Here is a 21,347-nt window from a genome sequence, read left to right as displayed (position 1 = left end):
ACCCCAGCGCACAGTTGCTGCACCACTGCACACAATCGCTGCCCACTCAGGTCAATGAAATCAATGTGCCTCAAACCAGAAAAAACCTGCATTATATTTTAAAGTCAGACTGTAATTTTAACTTGGCATCAAACTGACTGTGCAGTCAAATCCACATTTGAGCAGAAAAGATTTATGTCAAGATGCAGTAATGGATTAAAAAAAAAACAAATATGTCTATAAATTTAACGTAACAGGCGCAGATCACAATTTTTTTTAACATTTTTCAAAACGTTCATGATGGGGCATACCAGGATTGACACAGATTACTTGCCACAGGGTGTTTGATTGTTGATGTTTGTTTGTTTTATTGCCACTATCATAAGCAATCAGGTGCCAAACATCAGCAATGGAAGATCTGATTCAAATGGCTCATGAAGACCACGACTGAACCAAGATGAACGGTAGCAGTTGTGTAATAAACACTGTTTGACTTTCTAAAACAAGTGGTTTCAAAATTGCGCCCTTCCACAGACAAAGCATTGTGGAGTAGTGATGCCGGTAACGCGTTAACGCGTTACTCTAATCTAACCACTTTTTTTTAGTAACGAGTACTCTAACGAGTTAATCTTTCCAAATCAGTAATCAACTTAAAGTTACTTCTCCAAGTCACTGTGCGTTACTATTATTTTTGCATTGTGGGTCGATAGCAGCATTAAACTTGATCCGTGGGCAGGGGGTCGGGGTTCAACTGAACTGCCCACTTTAAGCGAGCTGTGAGCTTTTCATCCGCGTTTTTCTGCAGCAGCTATGACTCGTCCAGACCTCTTAAAGCACGGTGACAACAGCACACCTGCACTGAGCTTTACAAAGACATTTTTATGCTTTTTTCTCCTTTATTTAGAATTCTGAGCTGAGCCGCTCAATATCTGCTCATTAAAAACAGCTGATCCTCCACGACGTGTCAACAACTAACACTATTTTCCACTCAAATGCACCTAAACTCTCTTTCTGAGGACCACATGATGTGAAAACGCAATAAACCTTTCATACCTGTAAATCTGGTCATGTTTTCTGCATAAATAAATGTTATCCATTCTTTGTGCTCAACCACCAAAGCAGGGGCGACTCCAGATTGAATGGGGGCGTGGGGCAAGGATGTGCCCCCCCACAACACCCCTAGATTAAAGGTCCAGTTTTGAATCCTTTTTTTACTACAACTACTAATACTACTTATAATAATAATAATTTTGACAAGTAAAATGTTTAGAGAGAATTTAAATGTTAGAAAAATGTTAGAAATAATTTAATAGTTACATTTATAAACAATGTAGGTTAGAAACTGCAAGTTTTACTGTTACCTCTTATTTAACTGTGACCTCAGATTTAACTTTAACTGTACTTTATATAAACAAGTATTGATTTTCATTGAAGTCAAGAAAGGGTGACTAGTGAGTTTTGGCAAAACAAGTATCATTGTCATGTTGAGGTGGCAGAGGGTTGTTGTCGGCAGCTGGGGAAAGTAACTAAAAAAGTACTAGTAATCTAACTTAGTTACCTTTACAACTGAGTAATCAGTAAAGTAACTTACTTTTTCAAGGAGTAATCAGTAATCAGTAATTGGATTACTTTATCAAAGTAACTGTGGCAACACTGTCGTGGAGTGTTACTGATGTTTCATCCTGATCGATGACGCTTAATCCTGGTTTTTGTTCAGGATTATAGTTGAGCAATCAGGATCAAACAACAGTAGCATCAGTGACATTTCTTATAGATCATTTATCTTTTATCACATCCAGAGCTGCACACACACACCCGCCCTCTCACATCTAGATCCACACACAGACAAATGCACCCACACTCTGACATCAAGATCCACACACACACCCGCACTGTCACGTCCAGATCTGCATACACAAACTCACCTGCGCTCTCATGTCCAGATCCGCACACACACACCCGTGCTCTCACATCTACATCCGCACACACAGACAAATGCACCCACACTCTGACATCTAGAGCCGCACACACACACCTGCACTGTCACATCCTGAGCTGCACACACACACACACCCGTGCTCTCACGTCCAGATCCACACACACAGACAAACTCATCCGCACTCTCACGTCCAGATCGGCAAACACACACACCCACACCCACGCTCTCATGTCCAGATCCACACATACAGACAAACACAGCACTCTCATGTCCAGATCTGTATACACAAATGCAACCACACTCTCACATCTAGATCCACACACACAGACAAATGCACCCACACTCTGACATCAAGGATACACACACACACACGCACTGTCACGTCCAGATCTGCATAAACAAACTCACCCATGCTCTCATGTCCAGATCTGCACACACACACACACACACACACACACACACACACACACACACACACACACACACACTCTCACGTACAGGTCCTCACACACAGACAAACACATCTGCACTGTCACGTCCAGATCTGCATATACAACCACACACATGTTCTCACGTCCAGATCTGCACACACAGACAAACTCACCCGCGCTCTAACGTCCAGATCCGCACACACACCCTTGCTTTTGCATCCACATACAGGAAAATTCTTACGAAATTCTGAAATTCTTACTGAATTCCAAATTCTTTGGTGAAACTGCACAGAATTTGGCTTGAGCTAACTGAGTTTGGGCACATGTGCTGGATGAGCTGGATTTGAAAAACAGATCTGAATGATATCTGGCTAGAAAGTAATCCAGAATGATTCTGACTCAAGCCTGATTTCCAACCCTGGTCTCAATTTCAATTTATTTTCATTCATATAGGACCAAATCACAACAAGGTTGCCTCAAGGCGCTTCACACAAGTAAGGTCTAACCTTACCAACCCCCACAGCAGCAGTGGTAAGGAAAAACTCCCTCTGAGGAAGAAACGAGAGGTGGGAAGATCGATCCTAATATCGATAATATCGATGCCAACGCTAAAATTGATATTGAACGATCCTCGTGTAAAAAGATCGACACTCAAGCTTTTTTCTCTCCCGCATGCACTGACTGCTGTGCAGGCATATTCATCAAAGTCTACTCTGTCTGTAAGAGCAGCACTGCGCTATGTCACACAACACAGAGCAGCACACCCTTGTATTGTGGTTTCTTAGCCCTCTACCTCAGGAGATTTCGTTTTAAGTTGTGTTGAGTGATTTTTTTAAACAAAAATGTTGAGTGTGATAATAAAGTATTTTGTTGTCACATACAATGTTTGGCAAAATTCTGTCCTAGGTCTTTTGGATCCTTTGGATCTATGAAGCTTAAATATTAAAAAGTATTGGTATCGATATCGGCGGTACTGGGCCTGTATTTACTTATCGGTATTGGATCAATACCAAAATTCCCGGTATCGCCCACCTCCAGAAGAAACCTCAAGCAAACCCAACTTGAAGGGGTGACCCTCTGCTTGGGCCATGCTACAGACACAAATTACAAAACAATTCACAAAACAAACATACAGGAAATGTTTCCACAGGACAGTTTCTGGAACAGATACCACACCTATCTCTGGATGGAGCCGCACCTCAAACAGAGAGAAAAGAAAAAAGCAGAATCAAGCATTAAAAAGACAACAAATACAGTGTAATTTGTCAGCATTAAGCAACAAGAAAAACAGAAGAAATAATAAGGTGATCGCCGCCCACTAGCCCTAAGCTTCACTAAAAGACCCAGAATTTAGATAAAGTTGAGGCCGCAGCACGCTCCGTTTCCTAATAAAATTAATTAAAAGAGTGAAAAGCATAGAAACATACTATGCCAGTGTGCTAGCCATACGAAAGGGAAAATAAGTGTGTCTTAAGTCTAGACTTGAAAGTCTCAAGAGAATCCAACTGTTTTATTAATGCAGAGAGGGGCACGATAAGAGAAAGCTCTATGACCCGCAGACTTTTTATTCACCCAAAGGACACTAAGTAGTCTTGCACCTTGAGAACACAAAGCCTGGGCCGGTACATAGGGTTTAATTAAGTCAGCTAGGTAGGGAGGTGCCAGTCCATGAACAATTTTATAGACTAGCACAACCTTAAAATCTGATCTCACTGGGACAGGAAGCCAGTGAAGAGATGCCAAAATCAATCAATCAATCAATCAATTTTATTTATATAGCGCCAAATCACAACAAACAGTTGCCCCAAGGCGCTTTATATTGTAAGGCAAGGCCATACAATAATTATGTAAAAACCCCAATGGTCAAAACGACCCCCTGTGAGCAAGCGCTTGGCGACAGTGGGAAGGAAAAACTCCCTTTTAACAGGAAGAAACCTCCAGCAGAACCAGGCTCAGGGAGGGGCAGTCTTCTGCTGGGACTGGTTGGGGCTGAGGGAGAGAACCAGGAAAAAGACATGCTGTGGAGGGGAGCAGAGATCAATAACTAATGATTAAATGCAGAGTGGTGCATACAGAGCAAAAAGAGAAAGAAACACTCAGTGCATCATGGGAACCCCCCAGCAGTCTAAGTCTATAGCAGCATAACTAGGGGATGGTTCAGGGTCACCTGATCCAGCCCTAACTATAAGCTTTAGCAAAAAGGAAAGTTTTAAGCCTAATCTTAAAAGTAGAGAGGGTGCCAAAATGGGTGTAATGTGGTCAAACTTTGTGCTTCATGTCAAAACTCTGGCAGCAGCATTTTGAACCAATAGGAGACCCCTAATGCTAGACTGCGGTAAACCAGAAAATAGAATATTGCAGTAGTCCAATCTACAAGAGATAAATGCATGGCTCAGGGTCTCAGCATCAGCCATAGACAGGATGGGACGAATCTTCGCTATATTTCGCAGGTGGAAGAAAGCAGTCCTTGTAATATTTATAATGTGGAGGCCAAATGACAACGTAGGATCAAAAATTATCCCAAGGTTTCTCACTCTGTCAGTGTGATGTATGACGCACAAGCTGAGGCTAAGTGTTAACTGGTCAAATTGATGCTGACGAAGAACCATCATTTCAGGCTTATCAGAGTTTAAAAGTAGGAAGTTGCTAGACATCCAGCTTCTCACTGATGCAAGGCAATCTTCTAAGGATTTTATGTGGATGAGATTACCAGCAGTTATCGACATGTATAACTGAGTATCATCAGCATAGCAATGAAAGGTAACCCCAAAACGCCGCAATATGTGCCCAAGGGGTGCAATTTAAAGGGAGAAAAGCTGGGGGCCTAAGACGGACCCCTGTGGAACCCCACATTTCATGACACTAAGGTTAGAGGTAGTGTTATTGTACAAAACACAGTGAGAACGACTGGTCAGGTATGACATCAACCAAGCAAGGGCACTCCCAGTAATCCCAAAATTATTTTCCAGCCTATCAAGTAGAATATGATGATCAATGGTATCAAACGCAGCACTGAGATCTAACAGCACCAGAACTGTAGTGGTGTCTGAATCCATTGTAAGCAGAAGATCATTCACCACTTTAGTGAGAGCCGTCTCTGTGGAAGGATATTTTCTAAAAGCAGACTGGAGTGGCTCAAGAAGATTATTCTCAGTAAAATAGTCGGAAAGCTGCCGTGAAACCACTTTGTCCAGAATTTTAGAGCAAAATGATAGATTTAATAGTGGCCCGTAGTTTTTCAATACACTAGTGTCAAGATTAGGTTTCTTAAGTAATGGTTTAATCACTGCAGATTTGAAACATTTAGGAACAGATCCAGAAGTTAACGAGAGATTAATAATTTTCAACACAGTCGGCCCAAGAGTGGGCCACAGGTCCTTAAACATTTTTGTTGGTATAGGATCAAATAAGCAGGTTGTGCTTTTTGTAGACTTTACGAGTTTTGTCAGCATGCCTAGTGAGATACGATCAAATTCTGTAAATCTAGGTAATACCTCAGTAATGGCGCCCACCTCAACAGCAGAGTGTAGTGGCTGGGTTAAGGCATGCTGGGATATGTTTAACCTACGTGTCTAAACACAGCCTTGGGGCTTTTCTGATGGGGATTTAAACTGAGTCAAAAGTGATGCTCACTTAACACCTGACTGTAGCAGGAAAGAATGACGGGTGCCAGTGGGTCGCTGTAGGTACAACAACACACAGGACAAGTAAGCGCTCCCAAACATGATCTAATGTGGATCTGGCAAAGATCTCAGATCGAGAATTGAATTTTCAGAACTAAAAGGACTCATGTTGACGTCAATCTGGTATGTGACGGCATCTTGTCACAATTTTTGTCATGTGCTTAAAAAGTCAAACTTTTTCCAGAAAAGATTAATTTTTAATGTAATCTTTCATTATGAATACTAAGAAATAAAATCGTAGTGGAGCAAAATAAAATCCTCTTTATACAGTAATTTAAGTCTTAAAAAACAGCCAAAGGGGACTAAAGCTGTGTGTTAGGGTCATATTATAAAAAGTGACTTCTGAGAAAGTTTGAACAGCAACGCATCCTGATGAAATCACATCCTAGTTTACTTTCAGCGGCCAGTTTTTTTGCACCACTGCAACAGTCTGTTGGAAAAAACAGTCTAATGTTGTCAAGTTTGTAGAACATCAGCTGCCGTAATTAATTACTCAGGTGTGTGTGTGGTGTGTGTGTGTGTGTGTGTGTGTGTGTGTGTGTGTGTGTGTGTGTGTGTGTGTGTGTGTGTGTGTGTGTGTGTGTGTGTGTGTGTGTGTGTGTGTGTGTGTCAGAGTCAAACGGGGCTGACTGGCAGCATGAGACAATTACAGCGCTATCTTATCTCAGCTTTGTACTGTCGGCACAAATCAGATTTTGCTGTGAATTACACGGATTAAGCCCGTTGTCGATGGAGAGTAAACTGAGTTTTGAGGTTTCCTTTGTGCCGGATTGCTGCTTGCATTGTTATGGGATGCAGGGGAAGAAAAATTGTTTGTGTTAGGAGACATCGCCAAGCAGGAACCATCTAGAAAACTGTAAACAAGACCTCATAAGACTGATGTCCATCCTGACCAGATCACTTTTTTGTCCTACCCAGCAAAACTCCAATGTTGCTGAAAACCAACTAACTGCACATAATATTCAACAAAGTAAAGGTTTTTATTTCTATAGAGGACCAGCGGGAATAAAAAATAACAGCTGTTGACAGCTAGCATGCCATTTCCCTGAAAAGTAGAGCTGAAATGCCAGTGTGTAACATTTAAAGATCACTGTGTGCTCCACACACACGTGTAAGACTGTAAATCAGCCGCTGTCTGTTAACCAAGCGCTCTCCATTCTCCGAATGTGTGAATAAAATGGTCATCTTTTTAATTACAAATCTAGAAAACTGTACTTTCAGCTCCAATTAGCTCATACATGTGCAAAGCCTAGCTGAGGCTACGCTAATGTGGATTTTTTTTTAAATATAAATCAGCCGCTCCCTGCTAACCAACCACTCTCCGTCCTCTAAATGTATGAATAGAGCGGTGTTCTTTTTAATGACAAATCTAGAAAACACTACTATCAGCTCCAATTAGCTCACACATGTGAAAGCCTAGCCGAGGCCACGCTCTGGTGGTTGGCTCTCACTGCGGTATTGTATCACTTCCTGTTCCGGAGCACAGCGGTGTTTTGCTGTATCTGTTAGCTGTTTAATCTGCGCAGTTAGATTAGTTGGCGACTCTGGTTTGAGAAATGTGAAGTTAGCGACACCAGCAACCATAGTCACTTGTCTTCCGGGGGCCAGAGCAGGCGACATTGAAGGAAATTTGAAACTGCTGGCTAAGGCTAAGCGTAAATTTGGTAAGATTGTAATTCACGTTGGCAGTAATGACACCCGGTTACGCCAATCGGAGGTCACAAAAATTAACATTGAATCGGTGTGTAACTTTGCAAAAACAATGTCGGACTCTGTAGTTTTCTCTGGGCCCCTCCCCAATCGGACCGGGAGTGACATGTTTAGCCGCATGTTCTCCTTGAATTGCTGGCTGTCTGAGTGGTGTCCAAAAAATGAGGTGGGCTTCATAGATAATTGGCAAAGCTTCTGGGGAAAACCTGGTCTTGTAGGAGAGACGGCATCCATCCCACTTGGATGGAGCAGCTCTCATTTCTAGAAATCTGGCCAATTTTATTAAATCCTCCAAACCGTGACTATCCAGGGTTGGGACCAGGAAGCAGAGTTGTAGTCTTACACACCTCTCTGCAGCTTCTCTCCCCCTGCCATCCCCTCATTACCCCATCTCCGTAGAGACGGTGCCTGCTCCCAGACCACCAATAACCAGCAAAAATCTATTTAAGCATAAAAATTTAAAAAGAAAAAATAATATAGCACCTTCAACTGCACCACAGACTAAAACAGTTAAATGTGGTCTATTAAACATTAGGTCTCTCTCTTCTAAGTCCCTGTTAGTAAATGATATAATAATTGATCAACATATTGATTTATTCTGCCTTACAGAAACCTGGTTACAGCAGGATGAATATGTTAGTTTAAATGAGTCAACACCCCCGAGTCACACTAACTGCCAGAATGCTCGTAGCACGGGCAGAGGCGGAGGATTACCAGCAATCTTCCATTCCAGCTTATTAATTAATCAAAACCCAGACAGAGCTTAATTCATTTGAAAGCTTGACTCTTAGTCTTGTCCATCCAAATTGGAAGTCCCAAAAACCAGTTTTATTTGTTATTATCTATCGTCCACCTGGTCGTTACTGTGAGTTTCTCTGTGAATTTTCAGACCTTTTGTCTGACTTAGTGCTTAGCTCAGATAATTATAGTGGGCGATTTTAACATCCACACAGATGCTGAGAATGACAGCCTCAACACTGCATTTAATCTAGTATTAGACTCAATTGGCTTTGCTCAAAATGTAAATGAGTCCACCCACCACTTTAATCATATCTTAGATCTTATTCTGACTTATGGTATGGAAATTGAAGACTTAACAGTATTCCCTGAAAACTCCCTTCTGTCTGATCATTTCTTAATAACATTTACATTTACTCTGATGGACTACCCAGCAGTGGGGAATAAGTTTCATTACACTAGAAGTCTTTCAGAAAGCGCTGTAACTAGGTTTAAGGATATGATTCCTTCTTTATGTTCTCTAATGCCATATACCAGCACAGTGCAGAGTAGCTACCTAAACTCTGTAAGTGAGATAGAGTATCTCGTCAATAGTTTTACATCCTCATTAAAGACAACTTTGGATGCTGTAGGTCCTCTGAAAAGAGAGCTTTAAATCAGAAGTGCCTGACTCCGTGGTATAACTCACAAACTCGCATCTTAAAGCAGATAACCCGTAAGTTGGAGAGGAAATGGCGTCTCACTAATTTAGAAGATCTTCACTTAGCCTGGAAAAAGAGTCTGGTGCTCTATAAAAAAAGCCCTCCGTAAAGCTAGGACATCTTACTACTCATCACTAATTGAAGAAAATAAGAACAACCCCAGGTTTCTTTTCAGCACTGTAGCCAGGCTGACAAAGAGTCAGAGCTCTATTGAGCCGAGTATTCCTTTAACTTTAACTAGTAATGACTTCATGACTTTCTTTGCTAATAAAATTTAACTATTAGAGAAAAAATTACTCATAACCATCCCAAAGACGTATCGTTATCTTTGGCTGCTTTCAGTGATGCCGGTATTTGGTTAGACTCTTTCTCTCAGATTGTTCTGTCTGAGTTATTTTCATTAGTTACTTCCTCCTCCTTCCTCCTTAGTTACTTCCTAATTAAACCATTACTTAAAAAGCCATCACTTGACCCAGCTATCTTAGCTAATTATAGGCCAATTTCCAACCTTCCTTTTCTCTCAAAATTCTTGAAAGGGTAGTTGTAAAACAGCTAACTGATCATCTGCAGAGGAATGGTCTATTTGAAGAGTTTCAGTCAGGTTTAAAATTCATCATAGTACAGAAACAGCATTAGTGAAGGTTACAAATGATCTTCTTATGGCCTCAGACAGTGGACTCATCTCTGTGCTTGTTCTGTTAGACCCCAGTGCTGCTTTTGATACTGTTGACCATAAAATTTATTACAGAGATTAGAGCATGCCATAGGTATTAAAGGCACTGTGCTGCGGTGGTTTGAATCATATTTATCTAATAGATTACAATTTGTTCATGTAAATGGGGAATCTTCTTCACAGACTAGGTTAATTATGGAGTTCCACAAGGTTCTGTGCTAGGACCAATTTTATTCACTTTATACATGCTTCCCTTAGGCAGTATTATTAGACGGCATTGCTTAAATTTTCATTGTTACGCAGATGATACCCAGCTTTATCTATCCATGAAGCCAGAGGACACACACCAATTAGCTAACTGCAGGATTGTCTTACAGACATAAGACATGGATGACCTGTAATTTCCTGCTTTAACTCAGATAAAACTGAAGTATTGTACTTGGCCCCACAAATCTTAGAACATGGTGTCTAACCAGATCCTTACTCTGGATGGCATTACCCTGACCTCTAGTAATACTGTGAGAAATCTTGGAGTCATTTTTGATCAGGATATGTCATTCAAATCGCATATTAAACAAATATGTAGGACTGCTTTTTTGCATTTGCGCAATATCTCTAAAATTACAAAGGTCTTGTCTCAGAGTGATGCTGAAAAACTAATTCATGCATTTATTTCTTCTAGGCTGGACTACTGTAATTCATTATTATCAGGTTGTCCTAAAAGGTCCCTGAAAAGCCTTCAGTTAATTCAAAATGCTGCAGCTAGAGTACTAACGGGGACTAGAAGGAGAGAACATATCTCACCCATATTGGCCTCTCTTCATTGGCTTCCTGTTAATTCTAGAATAGAATTTAAAATTCTTCTTCTTACTTATAAGGTTTTGAATAATCAGGTCCCATCTTATCTTAGGGACCTCGTAGTACCATATCACCCCAATAGAGCGCTTCGCTCTCAGACTGCAGGCTTACTTGTAGTTCCTAGGGTTTGTAAGAGTAGAATGGGAGGCAGAGCCTTCAGCTTTCAGGCTCCTCTCCTGTGGAACCAGCTCCCAATTCAGATCAGGGAGACAGACACCCTCTCTACTTTTAAGATTAGGCTTAAAACTTTCCTTTTTGCTAAAGCTTATAGTTAGGGCTGGATCAGGTGACCCTGAACCATCCCTTAGTTATGCTGCTATAGACTTAGACTGCTGGGGGGTTCCCATGATGCACTGAGTGTTTCTTTCTCTTTTTGCTCTGTATGCGCCACTCTGCATTTAATCATTAGTGATTGATCTCTGCTCCCCTCCACAGCATGTCTTTTTCCTGGTTCTCTCCCTCAGCCCCAACCAGTCCCAGCAGAAGACTGCCCCTCCCTGAGCCTGGTTCTGCTGGAGGTTTCTTCCTGTTAAAAGGGAGTTTTTCCTTCCCACTGTCGCCAAGTGCTTGCTCACAGGGGGTCGTTTTGACCGTTGGGGTTTTTCCGTAATTATTGTATGGCCTTGCCTTACAATATAAAGCGCCTTGGGGCAACTGTTTGTTGTGATTTGGCGCTATATAAATAAAATTGATTGATTGATTTATTGATAATGTAGAATTTTTTTTAAATATAAATCAGCCACTCTCTGCTAACCAAGCGCTCTCCATCCTCCGAATGTATGAATAGAACGGTCTTCTTTTAATTACAAATCTAGAAAACTCTACTTTCAGCTCCAATTAGCTCACACATGTCCAAAACCTAGCTGAGGCTATGCTAATTTGCAAATTTTAAAAAAATATAAATATCTATTTCTGCCACGCATTCACAGTAATATGTTTTGATTTTTTTATACCACAAATTGAGCTTTTCACATGGATAAATGTAAAAGTACAGGCGTGATCTAATTTGCTAAAAATGCCGCCAGAACATGTCTGTCAGGTGGTGGCGGTATAGCATGATTTCCGTTCTCAAAAATTAAAGAAGAAGAATTTCTTTCTAGTATAGTTGTTTTAATATTGTTGAAGTACAGATACAACCCCAATTCCAATGAAGTTGAGATATTGTGTAAAATGTAAATAAAAACAGCATACAATGATTTGCAAATCCTCGTCAACCTATATTCAATGGAAAACACCACAAAGACAAGATATTTAATGTTTAAACTGATAAACCTTGTTGTTTTTGTGCAAATATTTGCTCATTTTGAAATGGATGCCTGCAACAGATTTCAAAAAAGTTGGGACGGGGCAAAAAAAGTGTTGGGAAAGTGTAGTGACACAGACCCACAACAGGGGGCGTAAATGAACGGACAATGGATGAGCCAAAAGTATAACATTTTACTGTTGTGAATGTGCACAACGAAATACAGACAATCACAGAATTTGTATGCAATCAATATACAAAGGTCACGTGTGGGCAGGCTTGAGGATAGAAGACGTCTGTCCAGAGAAGAGCCGGGCCCCACATGATTTCCACTGCCAACGTGTCTGAAGTGCACCGGAGCCGCCAAGCCTGAGTCCCCAGGTGGCCACTGTCTCCAGCTGTCAGACCTGGTACTGCTGGCAGAAAACAGAAACAGTTAATGGCGGGTGTGTGTACACACCCAGTAAGCAGTCAGCAAACCCGTTCTTCAGGTGGGAATAACACCTCCACCTCAAACAAGAACACAGTTTATGCAGAGTCTGAGTCACTACTTATCAGAGTGAGGAGTGAGGAGTGAAAGGCGTCACTCCTCCACCATCCGCGAACCCAGCCTCCAGCTTCAAGTAGAGAGAATCAGGACACCTGCAAACAGTTCAGAAGAGAGCCACGTACGTTGGGCAACAAACACGGCTGAGAGTATTACCTATGTGGTAGACGATATCTCGGCAGCGAGGTGGGGATGCTGCCCGGCTTTTATGGTGGTGGTTGATGAGTGACAGCTGGCGTTGATGATGAGTGACAGCTGTCACTCCCAGTTGCTCCCGTGGGGCGGATGCGCCCTCTCGTGCCTGAAGCCCGCACTTCAGGAAGGGCGCCCTCTGGTGGTGGGCCAGCAGTACCTCCTCTTCAGCGACCCACACAACAGGACCCTCCCCTCAAGGGGTGCCTCCTGGCGCCCGACCCGGCTTGTCGGGGTGACGGTCGTAGAAGTCGGCCAGGAGGGCCGGGTCCAGGATGAAGCTCCTCTTCACCCAGGAGCGTTCTTCAGGTCCATACCCCTCCCAGTCCACCAGATACTGGAACCCCCGGCCCCGTCGACGAACGTCCAAGAGCCTGCGCACCGTCCACGCAGGCTCTCCGTCGATGATCCGGGCAGGAGGCGGCGCCGGTCCGGGGGTGCAGAGTGGTGAGGTATGGTAGGGCTTGATGCGGGACACGTGAAAGATGCAACTTCCTGCTTCAATGCGGCCAGACTGAGGACTTTGAGGATTGTGTAGGGTCCAATGAACCGGTCCTTGAGTTTCTGAGACTCCACGTGGAGTGGGATGTCCTTCGTAGATAACCAAACCTCCTGCCTGGGCTGGTATGCAGGGGCCGGGGAACACCGACGGTCCGCATGGGCCTTGGCCCTCGTCCGGGCTTTGAGCAGGGCAGAGCGGGCAGTGCGCCACACCCGATGGCACCTCCTCAGGTGGGCCTGGACCGAGGGCATGTCGAACTCTCCCTCCGTGAGCGGAAACAATGGGGGCTGGTACCCCAAACATACCTCGAAAGGGGAGAGGCCAGTGGCAGATGAGATTTGGCTGTTGTGAGAGTACTCGATCCAGGCCAGATGGTTGCTCCAGGACGTCGGGTGCGCGGAGGTCACGCAGCGGATGGCCTGCTCCAGCTCTTGGTTCGCCCGCTCTGCCTGTCCGTTCATCTGGGGATGGTACCCGGACGAGAGGCTTACGGTGGCCCCCAGTTCCCTACAGAAACTCCTCCAGACTTGTGAGGAGAACTGGGGGCCACGGTTGGAGACGATGTCTGAAGGAATCCCATGCAGATGTACAACATGGTGGACCAGGAGGTCTGCTGTCTCCTGGGCCGTTAGGAGCTTCGGGAGGGCAACGAAGTGGGCCGCCTTGGAGAACCGGTCCACTATCGTGAGGATGGTAGTCATGCCCTGGGATGGCGGGAGGCCCGTGACGAAGTCCAGGCCAATGTGGGACCAGGGGCGATGAGGCACCAGTAGCAGCTGGAGGAATCCTTGTGTCTTCTGGTGATCTGCCTTCCCCCTGGCGCAGGTGGTACAGGCCTGGACATATTCCCAGACGTCGGCCTCCATGGACGCCCACCAGAAGCGCTGCCGGACCACTGCCACAGTTTTTCGCACCCCTGGGTGACAGGAGAGCTTGGAACTGTGACAGAAGTCCAGGACTGCAGCCCTGGCCTCTGGTGGGATGCAGAGTTTGTTCTTAGGGCTGGTCCCCGGGTCCGGGTTCCATGCCAGGGCCTCCCGGACGGTCTTCTCCACGTCCCAGGTGAGTGTGGCCATGATAGTGGACTCGGGGATGATGGTTTCCGGTGGATCTGACAGCTCGGTTTTGACTTCCTCTTCGTGTACCTGGGACAAGGCGTCAGATCGTTGATTCTTGGTCCCAGGGCGGTAGGTTATCTGGAAGTCAAAATGCCCAAAGAACAGTGACCAGCCGGCTTGCCTGGGGTTCAGCCGCTTGGTGGGCCGGATGTACTCCAGGTTCCGATGGTCCGTGAAAACTGGTAAATGGTACCGCAGCTCCCTCCAACAGGTGTCTCCACTTCCTCGAGAGCCTCATTCACATCACCGCTAGGAGTTCCCGATTGCCGACATCATAGTTCCTTTCAGCCGGGGTCAACCTGCGGGAGAAATAGGCACAGGGGTGCCTCAAAACAAATTAATTACATATTAATTACATAAGCCACCCGACTGGAGTCTGACGCGTACATCACGGGACGCTGTGCAAAGACGAGCAAACACTGCATCAAGAAGTCTGCGCACGTCTCCACACAGCCTCCGTACGGCTCCGGGGGACTTATGTATGCTTCAGGGGATGTGGGGGGGGGTCGTTAATGACCATTGGAACGTCTATAGTTGGCACCAGGACAGCAGGAGGAGGAGCTGCAGCCGCACCCTGTGCGCGCGCATTCCACCTGTGCGGTGAGAGCCTCCATCCTGCGATTGAGAATGACGTTCTGCTCGGTCATTAATCCAACCGAGCAGTGAAGGGCGGTGAGGATTTGCTGCAACTCACCTACCACACCTCCTGCTGGTGCCTGTGCACCCTGCTCTTCTTCATTGGTTGTTCAACAGATGTTGACGCCCCTCGGAATCCATGACGCTGGCCGGGATATCCTGTTGGAAAAGTGTAGTGACACAGACCCACAACAGGGGGCGTAAATGAACGGACAATGGATGAGCCAAAAGTATAACACTTTACTGTTGTGAATGTGCACAATGAAATACAGACAATCACAGAATTTGTATGCAATCAATATACAAAGGTGACGTGTGGGCAGGCTCGAGGATAGAAGACGTCTGTCCAGAGAAGAGCCGGGCCCCACACGATTTCCACTGCAACGGGTCTGAAGCACACCGGAAATTCCCAAACACTGTTTTTAGAAGGAAAGGTGATGTAACACAGTGTAAACATACCACTGTCCCAGCTTTTTTGAAACGTGTTGGAGACATCCATTTCAAAATGAGTAAATATATTTGCACAAAAACAATAAACTTTATCAGTTTGAACATTAAATACAGAGCGGTAAAAAAGTATTTAGTCAGTCCCTGATTGTGTAAGTTCTCCTACTTAGAAAGATGAGAGAGGTCTGTAATTTTCAACATAGGTACACTTCAACTGTGAGAGACAAAGTGAGAAAAAAAAATATCCAGGAAATCACGTAGGATTTTCAAAGAATTTATTTGTCAATTATGGTGGAAAATAAGTATTTGTCAATCACAAAAGTTCAACTCAGTACTTTGTAACATATCTTTGCATGACAGAGGTCAACATTTCCAGTAAGTCTTCAGCAGGTTTGCACACACTGTAGCTGGTATTTTGGCCCATTCCTCCATGCAGATCCCCTCTGGAGCAGTGATGTTTTGGGGCTGTCGCTGGGCAGCATGGACTTTCAACTCCCTCAATAAATTTTCTATGGGGTTGAGGTCTGGAGACTGGCTTGGCCACTACAGGACCTTGAAATGCTTTTTACGGAGCCACTCCTTCATTGCCCGAGTGGTCTGCTTGGGATCATTGTCATGCTGGAAGACCCAGCCATGTTGCATCTTCAATGCTCTCACTGATGGAAGGAGGTTTTGGCTTAAAATCTCATGATACATGGCCATGTTCATTTTTCTCTTAACACGGATCAGTCGTACTGTTCCCTTTGCAGAAAAACAGCCCCAAAGCATGATGTTTCCACCCCCATGCTTCACAGGAGATATGGTGTTCTTGGAATACAACTTAGCATTCTTCTTCCTCCAAACACGACGAGTTGAGTTTTTACCAAAATGTTCTATTTGGTTTCATCTGCCCATGATATTCTTCCACTCCTCTTCTGATCATCCATATGCTCTCTGGCAAAATTCAGATGGGCCTGGCTTAAGCAGGAGGACATGACTGGCACTGCAGGATTGAGTCCCTCTCTGCGTAGTGTGTAGCCTTTGTTACTTTGGTCCCAGCTCTCTGCAGGTCATTCTTCAGGTCCCTCCGTGTAGTTCTGGGATTTTTTGTTCACTGTTCTCATGATCATTGTGACCCCACAGGATGAGATCTTGGGTGGAGCCCCAGATCAAGGGAGATTATCAGTGGTCTTGCATGTCTTCCATTTTCTTACAATTGCTCCCACAGTTGATTTATTCACACCAACCTGCTTGACTATTGTAGACTCATTCTTCCCAGCCTGGTGCACATCTACAATTTTCTTCCTGGTGTCCTTTGACAGCTCTTTGGTCTTGGCCATGGTTGAGTTTGGAGTCTGACTGTTTTGAGCCTGTGGATAGGTGTCTTTTATACAGATGAGTTCCAATAGATGCCATTAATACAGGTAACAGGTAGAGGACAGACGAGCTTCTTACAGAAGAAGTTACAGGTCTGTGAGAGTCAGAAATCTTGCTTGTTTGTGGGTGACCAAATACTTATTTTTCACCGCAATTTACAAATAAATTCTTTAAAGATCCTACAATGTGATTTCCTGGATTTTTTTTTTTCTTCATGTTTGTCTTACAGTTGAAGTGTACCTATGTTGAAAATTACAGACCTCTTTCATCATTCTAAGTAAGAGAACTTGCACAATCAGGGACCTGACTAAATACTTCTTGCCCCACTGTATCTTGTCTTTGTGCTGTATTCAACTGATATGGGTTGAAGAGGATTTGCAAATCATTGTATTCTGTTTTGATTTACATTTACACAATGTCCCAACTCATTGTAAATTGGGGTTGTATATAATAGCCATGGGCTGGACTGCCCTTTGTGAGCATCAGCCTACTCCCTTTTATAAAGAAAGTTGGGTCAAACGCCCACCCCAATTTATTTATTTTTATTTTTTTATTGAAAGTTTTTGAATGCCCACCCTACAGTAAATTGCAGGGGTGGTGCCAAGCGGATAGGGCGCTCGTTCCAGTGATGAGGTACCCGGTTAAACCCTGCCCCTACCCATGTCTCCATGTAATACAGAGCTGCATCAGAAAGGGCATCCGGTGTAAAACTTGTGCAAATCAACATGCAGATCCCCCTCAGATATACTGTGGGTGACCCCAAGTGAAAATAAGGGGAGCTGCTGAAGGGACTTACTCTTAAATGCCCATCCTAAAATAAATGAATTTCATGAAACCCCAAGACATCATAAAAAAGAGCTTTCACAAATGTTTTTTGTTTCATGTCTTCCACGTCTTACCTGTGATGATTTCAAAGGTGTGCAGTGGTATGGTTTATGTTGAAATGTGCTCTCGCCAGTGATGCTGGTATGTACTAATTAGTAACAAGCTTACTCTAATCTGACCGCTTTTTCAGTCGCGAGTAATCTAACACGTTATATTCCTAAATCAGTAATCAAATTAAAGTTACATCTCCACGTCACTGTGCATTACTATTATTTTTGTAATTTTATACAGTATAAATCAGGGGTACTCAATACATTGATCGCAGCATTAAAACTAGCTGTGGGCAGGCAGAGGTCATGGGTTCAGCTGAACTGCTCACTTCGTACTTTTTTTGCAGCAGCAGCAGCAACAGCAGCTACCGAGTTGAAAAAAAAACAAGCAGTTGTTGTATCTCAAAGCGCGGAGATGAGAGGCTGCACTAAGCTTTAAAAAAGACATTTTGAGACTTTTTTTTTCTTTAAAACTAGAATGTCCTCGCAAAAAACAGCTAAAGACCCACAATGCTTAACAATGCTCTTTTTCCCACCCAAATGTGCCTAAAGTCTTTTTCTGTTGACGGCATTGATGTAAAAAACACTGATAAAAACTTTCTTAGGCCGTCTATCTGGTCCTACTTTCCTACATAAATGTAAGATTTCCATTCTTCCTGCTCAAAACGGCAATCCAAGGGCGACTCCACATGGACGGAGGGGAGGGACGCGGCTCCCCACAATGCCTCTAGATTAAAGGTCCATCTTTGAGAACATTTTTTCATACTAAATAATACTAATAATAATATAATAACAATAATAATTCAACAACTAAGATGTGTAGAAAGAATTTAAATGTTAGAACAATCGTAGAAAGAATTTGTTAGGTCTGGCGAGAAAAATAACTTACCTTTTATTTTTTTTCAAAAACTATATGGATTGAATCACGTGTGCTTACATCAGCCAACCTTGAACCCTCATGCGCATGCGTGAGTTTTTTCACGCCTGTCGTTACGTCATTCGCCTGTGGGCAGGCTTTGAGTGAGGAGTGGTCCACCCCCCTCGTCGGAATTCCTTTGTCTGACTTCTTCCTGAAGAACCTGTGAGGCAGATCGAAGTGGACACCATTCGAGAAATTCAGCTGGTTTTCGGTGAAAGTTTTAACGGCTGATGAGAGATTATGGAGTGTTGCTGTCACTTTAAGGACTTCCCACGGAGCGGGACGTCGCGCCGCACTCTGAGGTGCCTTCGTCAGCCTGTTTTGAGCTGAAAACCTCCAAATTTAAGCCTCTGTTGACCCAGGACGTTGTGAGAGAACAGAGAAGTTTCAGAAGAGCTCAGGATCAGCAGTTTATCCGGACATTCCACTGTTAAAGGAGATTTTGTAATGAAAGACGTGCGGGACGGATTGGTGCATCGGGCAGGCAGCCGGCACGGCGCGCCGCCACAGGAAAAACACCTCCGTGTTGATAACCATTTGTAAAAACCAGGCGGCTTTTGATGGCTTTCAGTAGAGTGAGTATCTGAGAAATTGGTTTAACAGCTGGACATGTTCCAACTTGTCCTTAAGGCTTCCAACGGAGGTGTTTTTCCTGTGGCGGCGACTCTCTGTTCTCTCACGGCGTCCTGGGTCAATAGAGACTTAAATTTGGAGGTTTTCAGCTCAAAACAGGCTGACGATGGCGCCTCAGAGCGCGGCGCGACGTCCCGCTCCATGGGAAGTCCTTAAAGCGACAGCAACACTCCATAATCTCTCATCAGCCATTAAAATTTTCACAGAAAACTAGCTGAATTTCTCGAATGGTGTCCACTTCGACAGGCGTGAAAAAAACTCTCGCATGCCCACGAGGGTTCAGCTTGTCTGATGTAATCGCACGTGATTCAAATCCATATAGTTTTTGAAAAAAATAAAAAGGTCCAATACTTTTCTCACAGACCTCGTATAAACAATGTAGATTAAAAATTGTAAGTTTGATCATTACAGTTCTGTCAACAGTTTAATATGATGTCAAGAAAGACTGACTTCATTTCATGTTTTACAAAAACTTCTTTTCAGGAAATAGTTTTTGAGTTCAATTTAAAATGTCAGGACATACATTGTTTACGTTACTGTTAGAAATGCACTTCCAGTAAAGTCAGTATTGGCAAAACTGGTTACCATTTTCATGTTGAGGTGGTAGGAGGGTGTTGTCGGCAACTGCTGAAAGTAACTACTAAAGTAACTAGTAATCTAACTTAGTTGCTTTTAAAACCAAGTAATTAGTAAAGTAACTAAGTTACTTTTTCAAGCAGTAATCAGTAATTTGGATTACTTTTTCAAAGTAACTGTGGCAACACTAGCTCTAGCTTTGAAAGACTCTTGTGCAAGAAAACAGGAAGCGTTCTGGGACAATAGCTAGCTTGTTGAAGGTTAAAACAGTGTTCTGCTGTGATAGTTTTATGTTGCAGAGGTGAGAAAACAGCTTAATGTCAACTGGACGTCCACTGGCAAGCTATGGACAAGGACGCGTTTAAAGCAACCATCTGGAAAGTTCTGTGTCTGATGTCCACTCAAGTTTTGAATCTGTACCAGAACTGTCCGATGGACTCACTAGACAAGCTGGCAGACAACTGACAAGAAAACATGTTTAATGAATAAAAGAACAAAGCGTAGACAAACGAGTGAGGGTACTTGTGATTTATTTTTATTTTTAACACTATCATGTGGTTAATGATACCCAAATTCAATTTGTTACCTGTTTAACCAGGTATCAATTGAATACAATGAGGCAATCATAGGGAGCCCAGGGCTCCCCAGTTGAGAAACTGGAAAGACCCAAACACTGGACCTAAAAGAAAACCAGACAATTTCAATACCTTAAATAGCCTATGGGGCCCCCAGGGCTACCCTAGTTGAAGAGATGAGAAGACATGTTCACCCAGGCTACCCTAGCTGAAAATCAGGTATAACATCTAATTCTTTAATTGCAGTGTCTTTGATTAATACAGTTCTTGAATAAGTCCTTGCAATATTACAATCTTCTTAATAGTTTAAGTCAGTATACAGGAATACATTTCAGTACCTGTGTTACTCATGAAGGCCCCCACAGTAGAAAAACAAGCACAAGGTATAAAGTCAGTCCTTCAAGTTTTGGCGATAAACACCTCTGTATTGTTAAGGCTGATTGGCTATGTCGAGATGCATGAGACGATGCTACCGCTACACACCAAACAATAAGACAGGTTGATAGGAAGAGATCTAGTATCTGTCCTGTTCATACCAGACCTCCACTAGTGCCTCGATATGTCAGTAAATCATGTAGAATACCATCCATGCGCTACCTAGTGAGCTTGGCTTCTTGACAAACGACGTGGCAGAGCTTTATAAGCACTTCCCTGCTTGTTCCGATTCACCCAACACATTGATATCACTCAGCATAAACTTAGACACACCATATGCACACAGCATACATGAGTTTGAACAGAATTCCAAACACATGCAGGGAAAAGAACCCGAGGGTCTCCTCTTTTTACAAGACATTAAATGAAATATTGTCGCTGAATATTTGTTTTCAAACCCTCATTACTCTGATTTTTAACTGTAGCATCAACACTATGAAACCAAGGTACTTTCTTTCTTTTACATATATTATCCACCCGGGAGAGATGATCTGTTAGTTTAACAGCTAACAGAGTGCAACTCTTTCAAATGCTGACTTCTACATTTTCTGGTTGTGGCATGCAGTACTGCCTCCACTGGC

At 43.4% G+C, this 21,347-nt stretch overlaps 1 long non-coding RNA gene across 1 annotated transcript; it reads left to right on the top strand.

The window, feature by feature from the left end:
* Nucleotides 1–1,274: 1,274 nt before the first annotated feature.
* LOC117531164 lies at nt 1,275–19,752 on the top strand. Its single transcript, XR_004566542.1, has 2 exons — nt 1,275–1,313; nt 19,563–19,752. It is a non-coding gene; the product is annotated as an uncharacterized LOC117531164 (long non-coding RNA).
* Nucleotides 19,753–21,347: the final 1,595 nt, after the last annotated feature.

Source organism: Thalassophryne amazonica, chromosome 18 (assembly GCF_902500255.1).
Source record: "Thalassophryne amazonica chromosome 18, fThaAma1.1, whole genome shotgun sequence".
NCBI lineage: Eukaryota > Metazoa > Chordata > Actinopteri > Batrachoidiformes > Batrachoididae > Thalassophryne > Thalassophryne amazonica.
The sequence above is the reverse complement of the archived record's forward strand: the minus strand, read 5'-3'. Positions and strand labels throughout refer to the sequence as shown.